The sequence below is a fragment of the Arachis hypogaea genome, chromosome 1, assembly GCF_003086295.3.
Source record: "Arachis hypogaea cultivar Tifrunner chromosome 1, arahy.Tifrunner.gnm2.J5K5, whole genome shotgun sequence".
Lineage (NCBI taxonomy): Eukaryota > Viridiplantae > Streptophyta > Magnoliopsida > Fabales > Fabaceae > Arachis > Arachis hypogaea.
Window position 1 is genome coordinate 56,075,627 of NC_092036.1, and position 10,256 is coordinate 56,085,882.

Sequence of the window (10,256 nt, forward strand, 5' to 3'; positions counted from 1 at the left end):
CCTGACCCCAGATCACATAGAGCCTTTTCAAAGGTCATGGTGCCTATGGTACAAGGTATTAAGAACTTGCCAGGATCTTGTTTCTTTTGAGGTAGAGTTTGTTGAATCCAGGTATCTAGTTCATTAATGAGCAAGGGAGGTTCACTTTCCCAAGTCTCATTACCAAACAACTTGGCATTCAGCTTCATGATAGCTCCTAAAGATTGAGCAACTTGCTCTCCAGTTACATCTTCATCCTCTTCAGAGGAAGAATAGTCTTCAGAGCTCATGAATGGCAGAAGGAGATTTAATGGAATATCTATGGTCTCTATATGAGCCTCAGATTCCTTTGGATCCTTAATAGGAAACTCCTTCTTACTTGAAGGACGTCCCAGGAGGTCTTCCTCACTAGGATTTTCGTCCTCCTCCTCCCTTGTGCATTCGACCACATTGATCACATCAATGGCCTTGCACTCTCCTTTTGGATTCTCTTTTGTATTACTTGGGAGAATACTGGGAGGAGTTTCAATGACTTTCTTACTCAGCTGCCCCACTTGTGCCTCCAGATTTCTGATGGAGGATCTTGTTTCATTCATGAAACTGAAAGTGTCCTTTGACAGATCAGAGACTAGATTGGCAAAATTAGAAGTGTTTTGTTCAGAATTCTCTGTCTGTTGCTGAGAAGATGATGGATATGGCTTGCTATTGCTCAGCCTATTACGTCCACCATTGTTAAAGCCTTGTTGGGGCTTTTGTTAATCCTTCCGTGAGAAATTTGGATGATTTCTCCATGATGAGTTATAGGTGTTTCCATAAGGTTCACCCATGTAATTAACCTCTGCCATGGCAAGGTTCTCAGGATCATAAGCTTCTTCAGAAGCTGCCTCTTTAGTACTGTTGGATGCATGTTGCCATCCATTCAGACTTTGAGAGATCATGTTGACTTGCTGAGTCAACACTTTGTTCTGAGCCAATATGGCATTCAGAGCATCAATTTCAAGAACTTCTTTCTTCTGAGGTGTCCCATTATTCACGGAATTCCTCTCAGAAGTGTAAATGAATTGGTTGTTTGCAACCATGTCAATGAGTTCTTGAGCCTCTTTAGGCGTTTTCGTCAAGTGAATAGATCCACCTGCAGAATGGTCCAATGACATTTTCGAAAATTCAGATAGACCATAATAGAATATATCTAATATGGTCCATTCTGAAAACATGTCAGATGGATATCTTTTGGTCAGCTGCTTGTATCTTTCCCAAGCTTCATAGAGGGATTCACCATCTTTTTGCTTGAAGGTTTGAACATCCACTCTCAGCTTGCTCAGCTTTTGAGGAGGAAAGAATTTATCCAAGAAGGCAGTGACCAGCTTATCCCATGAGTCCAGGCTATCCTTGGGTTGTGAATCCAACCATATTCTAGCTCTGTCTCTTACAGCATAGGGGAAAAGCATGAGTCTGTAGACTTCAGGATCAACTCCATTCGTTTTTACAGTCTCACAGATCTGCAAGAACTCAGTTAAAAACTGGTAAGGATCTTCAGTTGGAAGTCCATAACACTTGCAGTTTTGTTGCATTAAGGCAACTAGCCGAGGTTTCAGCTCAAAATTATTGGCTCCAATGGCAGGAATGGAGATGCTTCTTCCATCAAACTTGGACGTTGGCTTTGTGAAGTCACCAAGCATTCTCCTTGCATTATTATTATTTTCGGCTGCCATCTCCTTCTCTTGTTCTAATATTTCTGAAAGGTTACCTTTAGATTATTGTAATTTAGCTTCTCTTAGTTTTCTCTTCAGAGTCCTTTCAGGTTCTGGATCAATTTCAACAAGAGTGCCTTTATCCTTGTTCCTGCTCATATGAAAGAGAAGAAAACAAGAAAAGAAAGAGGAATCCTCTATGTCACAGTATAGAGATTCCTTTATGTTAGTAGAAAAAGAAAGAGGAGAAGAGTGAAGGAGAATAAGTTCGGATTTTTAGATGAAGAGAGGTGAAGAGAAGTGTTAGTAAATAAATAATTAAATAGAAGAAGATGAGAGAGGGATTTTCGAAAATATTTTTTGAAAAAGAGGTTAGTGATTTTCGAAAATTAAAGATAAAATAAGTTTGAAATTAAATTTAAAACAATTAACTAATCAAAAAGAATTTTTGAAAAAGAGAGAGGTATTTTCGAAAATTGAAGAGGGACAAGTAGTTAGGTGGTTTTGAAAAAGATAAGAAACAAACAAAAAGTCAAAGAGTTAGTTTGAAAAAGATATAAAAATCAAATTTGAAAAGATAAGAAGATAAGAGGTTAGATAAAATATTTTGAAATCAAATTATGAAAAAGGTAAGATAAAAGATAAAAAGATTTAATTTTGAAAAATTAAAATTACTTACTTCACTAACAAGAAACTACAAGATAAGATTCTAGAACTTAAAGATTGCACCTTTTTTAACAAGAAAGTAACAAACTTCAAATTTTTTAACCAATCACATTAACTATTAGCTAATTTTCGAAAATAAGATAAGAAAAAGATTTTGAAAATATTTTGAAAAAGATTTTTTTGAAATTTTTGAAAAATAGAAAAAAATGAAAAAGATATAATTTTTGAAAAAGATTTTGAAAAGATAAGATTTTTAAAATTGAAAATTTGACTTGACTTGTAAGAAACAACTAATTTTGAAAATTTTTGACTAAGTCAACTCAAATTTCGAAAATTATAAGAAAAATAAGGAAAAGATATTTTTTGATTTTTGAATTTTTAATTATGAAAAAAAAAACACAAAAATGACCCAAAACATAAAAACTTTGGATCAAAACCAATGATGCATGCAAGAACACTATGAATGTCAAGATGAACACCAAGAACACTTTGAAGATCATGATGAACATCAAGAACATATTTTTGAAAAATTTTTGATGCAAAGAAAACATGCAAGACACCAAACTTAGAAATCTTTGATGCATGGACTCTCACAAACGAAAAATGCATATGAAAAACAACAAACAACACAAAACAAGAAATTATCAAGATCAAACAAGAAGACTTGTCAAGAACAACTTGAAGATCATGAAGAACACCATAAATGCATGAATTTTTTTGAAAAATGCAAGAAAAATTTTAAAAGCATGCAATTGACACCAACTTAAAAATTAACACAAGACTCAAACAAGAACGCAAAATATTTTTGATTTTTATGATTTTCTAATTTTTTTGTATTTTTATTTTATTTTTTTTTGAAAATATTCTTTTAGAAAAACGAAAATAAAAGAAAAATTTTGAAAACTTTTTGAAAAGAAAATAAAAAGAAAATTACCTAATCTGAGCAACAAGATGAACCGTCAGTTGTCCATACTCGAACAATCCCCGGCAACGGCGCCAAAAACTTGGTGGACGAAATTGTGATCACATCAATGTAGTATTCTTTGTTGTTGTATGGAATCATTATTATGGCACTTATGTGTGGACACAACTCCGTTCAACTAACCAGCAAGTGTACTGGGTCGTCCAAGTAATACCTTACGTGAGTAAGGGTCGATCCCACAGAGATTGTTGGTATGAAGCAAGCTATGGTCACCTTGTAAATCTCAGTTAGGCAGATTAAATTGGTTTATGATGAGTTCGAAAATTAATAATAAATAGAAAATAAAAAGGGATAGAAATACTTATGTAAATCAATAGTGGGAATTTCAGATAAGCGTATGGAGATGCTGTGCTCCTCTCGTATCTCTACTTTTTTTTATTACATTCATCCAATCCTTCTTACTCCTTTCCGTGGCAAGCTGTATGTAGGGCATCACCGTTGTCAATGGCTACATCCCATCCTCTCAGTGAAAACGTTCCTATGCTCTGTCACAGCACGGCTAATCACTGTCGGTTCTCAATCAGGTTGGAATAGAATCCCTTGATTCTTTTGCGCTTGTCATCACGCCCAGCCTTCAGGAGTTTGAAGCTCGTCACAGTCATTCAATCCCAGAATCCTACTCGGAATACCACAGACAAGGTTTAGACCTTCCGGATCCTCATGAATGCCGCCATCTATCTAGCTTATACCACGAAGATTCTGTTTGGGAATCTAAGAGATATGCGCCCGGCCTAGAGTAGAACGAAAGTGGTTGTCAATCACGCGCGTTCATAGGTGAGAATGATGATGAGGGTCACGGATCATCACATTCATCAAAGTTAAGTGTAACGTATATCTTGGAATAAGAATAAAAGAGAATTGAATAGAAAGTAATAGTAATTGTATTGAAACTTGAGGTACAGCAGAGCTCCACACCCTTAATCTATGGTGTGTAGAAACTCCACTGTTGGAAATACATAAGTGAAAGGTTCAGGCATGGCCGAATGGCCAGCCCTCTCCGTGATCAAGAGACCGAATAGTCAAGAGATTAAACTGTCAAAAGATGTCTAATACAATAGTAACTTATCCTATTTATACTAGACTAGCTACTAGGGTTTACATGAGTAAGTAATTGATGCATAAATCCACTTCCGGGGCCCACTTGGTGTATGCTTGGGCTGAGCTTGATCTATCCACGAGCTGAGGCTTTTCTTGGAGTTGAACTCCAAGTTATAACGTGTTTTGGGCGTTCAACTCCGGATCATGACGTTTTTCTGGCGTTTAACTCCAGACAGCAGCATGTACTTGGCGTTCAACGCCAAGTTATGTCGTCAATTTCCGAATAAAGTATGGACTATTATATATTGCTGGAAAGCTCTAGATGTCTACTTTTCAACGCCGTTAAGAGCGCGCCAATTTGAGTTCTGTAGCTCCAGAAAATCCATTTCAAGTTCAGGGAGGTCAGATTCCAATAGCATCAGCAGTCCTTTTGTCAGCCTTTTTCAGAGTTTTGCTCAATTCCCTCAATTTCAGCCAGAAATTACCTGAAATCACAGAAAAACACACAAACTCATAGTAAAGTCCAGAAATGTGAATTTAACATAAAAACTAAAGAAAACATCCCTAAAAGTAGCTTGAACTTACTAAAAACTACCTAAAAACAATGCCAAAAAGCGTATAAATTATCCGCTCATCACAACACCAAACTTAAATTGTTGCTTGTCCCCAAGCAACTGAAAATAATTAGGATAAAAAGAAGAGAATATACTATAAATTTCAAAATATCAATGAATATTAGTTATAATTAGATGAGCGGGACTTGTAGCTTTTTGCTTCTGAACAGTTTTGGCATCTCACTTTTTCCCTTGAAGTTTAGAATGATTGGCTTTTCTAGGAACTTAGAATTTCGGATAGTGTTATTGATTCTCCTAGTTAAGCATGTTGATTCTTGAACACAGCTACTTATGAGTCTTGGCCGTGGCCCTAAGCATTTTGTTTTCCAGTATTACCACCGGATACACAAATGCCACAGACACATAACTGGGTGAACCTTTTCAGATTGTGACTCAGCTTTGCTAGAGTCCCCAGTTAGTTGTGTCCAGAGCTCTTAAGCACACTCTTTTTGCTTTGGATCATGACTTTAACCACTCAGTCTCAAGCTTTTCACTTGGACCTGCATGACACAAGCACATGGTTAGGGACAGCTTGGTTTAGCCGCTTAGGCCTGGATTTTATTTCCTTGGGCTCTCCTATCCATTGATGCTCAAAGCCGTGGATCCTTTTTACCCTTGCCTTTTGGTTTTAAGGGCTATTGGCTTTTTCTGCTTGCTTTTTCTTTTTTCTTTCTATTTTTTGGCATTTTTTTCTTTTTTTTTGGCAAGCTTTTTACTTTTCACTGCTTTTTCTTGCTTCAAGAATCAATTTCATGATCTTTCAGATCATCAATAACATTTCTCTTTGTTCATCATTCTTTCAAGAGCCAACAGTTTTAACATTCATAAACAACAAGATAAAAAATATGCACTGTTCAAGCATTCATTCAGAAAACAAAATGTATTGTCACCACATCAATATAATTAAATTAAATTCAAGGACAATTTTCGAAATTTATGTACTTCTTGTTCTTTTGAATTGAAACATTTTTCATTTAAGAGAGGTGAAGGATTTCATGGAATTTATTCATAGCTTTAAGACATAGTTACTACATAATAATGATCATGAAATAAAGACACAAAACATAGATAAACACAACATTCAAAACCGAAAACAGAAAGAAATAAAGAACAAGGAATGAATCCACCTTTAGAGGCGTCTTCTTCTTGAAGGTCCAACAATGTCCTTAAGCTCTTCTATGTCCCTTCTTTACCTTTGTTGCTCCTCCTTCATTGCTCTTTGATCTTCTCTTATTTCATGGAGAATGATGGAGTGCTCATGATGTTGCACCCTTAATTGTTCCAAATTGTGGCTCAAATCTTCTAAGGAGGTGTTAGTTGCTCCCAATAGTTGTTGGGAGGAAAGTGCATCCCTTGAGGCATCTCAGGGATTTCTTGATGATGAGCTTCCTCATGCATCTCTTGAGAATCGTGAAGGGTCTCTCTTGCTTGCTCCATCCTCTTCTTGGTGATGGGCTTATCCTCTTCAATGGGGATATCTCCTTCTATGATAACTCCAGCTGAGTAACATAGATGGCAAATAAGGTGAGGAAAAGCTAGCCTTGCCATGGTGGAGGACTTGTCGGCTATTTTGTAGAATTCATTGGAGATGACCTCATGAACTTCTACTTCCTCTCCAATCATGATGCCATGAATCATGATGGCCCGATCCACAGTAACTTCAGATCGGTTGCTAGTGGGAATGATGGAGCGTTGAATGAACTCCAACCATCCTCTAGCCACAGGCTTGAGGTCCAGTCTTCTTAGTTGAACTGGCTTGCCTTTGGAGTCTCTTCTCCATTGAGCTCCTTCCACACATATGTCCATTAGGACTTGGTCCAACCTTTGATTAAAGTTGACCCTTCTAGTGTAGGGGCGTTCATCTCCTTGCATCATGGGCAAGTGAAACGCCAACCTCACATTTTCCGGACTAAAATCTAAGTATTTCCCCCGAACCATTGTGAGATAATTCTTTGGACTCGGGTTCATACTTTGATCATGGTTTCTAGTGATCCATGCATTGGCACAGAACTCTTGAACCCTTAAGATTCCGACTTGTTGCATGGGGTTAGTTAAGACTTCCCAACCTCTTCTTCGGATCTCATGTCGGATCTCCGGATACTCATTCTTTTTGAGCTTGAAAGGGACCTCGGGGATCACCTTCTTCTTTGCCACAACATCATAGAAGTGGTCTTGATGGCTCTTGGAGATGAATCTTTCCATCTCCCATGACTCGGAGGTGGAAGCTTTTGTCTTCCCTTTTCCTTTTCTAGAGGATTCTCCGGCATTAGGTGTCATTGATGGTAGTGGAAAACAAAAAAGATTGTGCTTTGACCACACCAAACTTAAAATATTTCTCGTCCTCGAGCAATAAAAGAAAGAAGAGAAGAAGAAGAAGAGAATATGGTAGAGAGGGAGAGAGGTAGGTTCGGTCAAGGTGAAGAAGAGGGGGTTGTGTTGTGTGAAAATGAAGTAGAATGGAAGGGTATATATAGGGAGAGGGGGTAGTGTGTATTCGGCCATTTAGGGTGGGAATGGGTGGGAAAATGGTTTTGAATTTTTGAAGGTAGGTGGGGTTTATGGGGAAGAGTGGATGGATGTGAGTGGTGAAGGGGGTGATTGGGAAGAGGAATTGAGGTGATTGGTGAAGAGTGTTGGGAAGTGTGACATGGGGAAGAGTAATCACAAAAATAGGATTAGGAGGTAAGGTGGGAATATAGTAGGTGGGGATCCTGTGGGGTCCACAGATCCTGAGGTGATCCTGTGGGGTCCACAGATCCTGGGGTGTCAAGAAATTCCATCCTTGCACCAAATAGGCATGTAAAATGCCCTTGCACACCATTCTGGCGTTTAAACGCCGTGTGGTGCACATTCTGGGCGTTCAACGCCCATGTAAAGCATGTTTCTGGCATTGAACGCCAGTTTCATGCTTGTTTCTGGCGTTCAGCGCCAGGTTTTCTTCTCTAGGCACATTCTTGGCGTTCAGCGCCAGAATGTTGCTTGTTTCTGGCGTTCAGCGCTAGAATGATGCTCTGTTCTGGTGTTGAACGCCAGCCAGATGCATCTTACTGGCGTTGAATGCCAGCCTGTGCGTCCTCCAGGGTGTGAATTTTTTCTTCTGCTGTTTTTGATTCTATTTTTACTTTTTATGATTTTTTCGTGACTCCTCATGATCATGTACCTAATAAACACAAAATAATAATAAAATAAAAATTAGATAAATAAAATTGGGTTGCCTCCCAACAAGCGCTTCTTTAATGTCAATAGCTTGACAGTGGCTCTCATGGAGCCACAAAGGTGATCAGGTCAATGTTGTATAGTCCCAACACCAAACTTAGAGTTTGGATATGGGATCTTAACACCAAACTTAGAGTTTGGTTGTGGCCTCACAACACCAAACTTAGAGTTTGACTGTGGGGGTTCTTCTTGACTCTGAACTGAGAGAAGCTCTTCATGCTTACTCTCTTTTGTCACAGAGGGATGGCCATGTGCCTTAAACCCAAGGTAGTCCCCATTCAATTGAAGGACTAGTTCACCTCTGTTGACATCTATCACAGCTTCTGCTGTGGCTAGGAAAGGTCTTCCAAGGATGATGCATTCATCCTCTTCCTTCCTAGTGTCTAAGATTATGAAATCAGCAGGGATGTAAAGGCCTTCAACCTTTACTAACACGTCCTCTACTATTCCATAAGCTTGTCACAATGACTTGTCTGCCATTTGTAATGAGAACAAGGCAGGTTGTACCTCAATGATCCCCAGCGTCTCCATTACAGAGAGTGGCATAAGATTTATCCCTGACCCCAGATCACATAGAGCCTTTTCAAAGGTCATGGTGCCTATGGTACAAGGTATTAAGAACTTGCCAGGATCTTGTTTCTTTTGAGGTAGAGTTTGCTGAATCCAGGTATCTAGTTCATTAATGAGCAAGGGAGGTTCACTTTCCCAAGTCTTATTACCAAACAACTTGGCATTCAGCTTCATGATAGCTCCTAAATATTGAGCAACTTGCTCTCCAGTTACATCTTCATCCTCTTCAGAGGAAGAATAGTCTTCAGAGCTCATGAATGGCAGAAGGAGATTTAATGGAATCTCTATGGTCTCTATATGAGCCTCAGATTCCTTTGGATCCTTAATAGAAAACTCCTTCTTGCTTGAAGGACGTCCCAGGAGGTCTTCCTCACTAGGATTTTCGTCCTCCTCCTCCCTTGTGCATTCGGCCACATTGATCACATCAATGGCCTTGCACTCTCCTTTTGGATTCTCTTCTGTATTACTTGGGAGATACTGGGAGGAGTTTCAATGACTTTCTTACTCAGCTGCCCCACTTGTGCCTCCAGATTTCTGATGGAGGATCTTGTTTCATTCATGAAACTGAAAGTGGCCTTTGACAGATCAGAGACTAGATTGGCTAAATTAGAAGTGTTTTGTTCAGAATTCTCTGTCTGTTGCTGAGAAGATGATGGATATGGCTTGCTATTGCTCAGCCTATTACGTCCACCATTGTTAAAGCCTTGTTGAGGCTTTTGTTGATCCTTCCATGAGAAATTTGGATGATTTCTCCATGATGAGTTATAGGTGTTTCCATAAGGTTCACCCATGTAATTAACCTCTGCCATGGCAGGGTTCTCAGGATCATTAGCTTCTTCAGAAGCTGCCTCATTAGTACTGTTGGATGCATGTTGCCATCCATTCAGACTTTGAGAGATCATGTTGACATGCTGAGTCAACACTTTGTTCTGAGCCAATATGGCATTCAGAGCATCAATTTCAAGAACTCCTTTCTTCTGAGGTGTCCCATTATTCACGGAATTCCTCTCAGAAGTGTACATGAATTGGTTGTTTGCAACCATGTCAATGAGTTCTTGAGCCTCTTTAGGCATTTTCTTCAGGTGAATAGATCCACCTGCAGAATGGTCCAATGACATTTTTGAAAATTCAGATAGACCATAATAGAATATATCTAATATGGTCCATTCTGAAAACATGTCAGATGGACATCTTTTGGTCAGCTGCTTGTATCTTTCCCAAGCTTCATAGAGGGATTCACCATCTTTTTGCTTGAAGGTTTGAACATCCACTCTCAGCTTGCTTAGCTTTTGAGGAGGAAAGAATTTATCCAAGAAGGCAGTCACCAGCTTATCCCATGAGTCCAGGCTATCCTTAGGTTATGAATCCAACCATATTCTAGCTGTTTCTCTACAGCAAAGGGGAAAAGCATCAGTCTGTAGACTTCAGGATCAACTCCATTCGTCTTTACAGTCTCACAGATCTGCAAGAACTCAGTTAAAAACTGGTAAGGATCTTCAG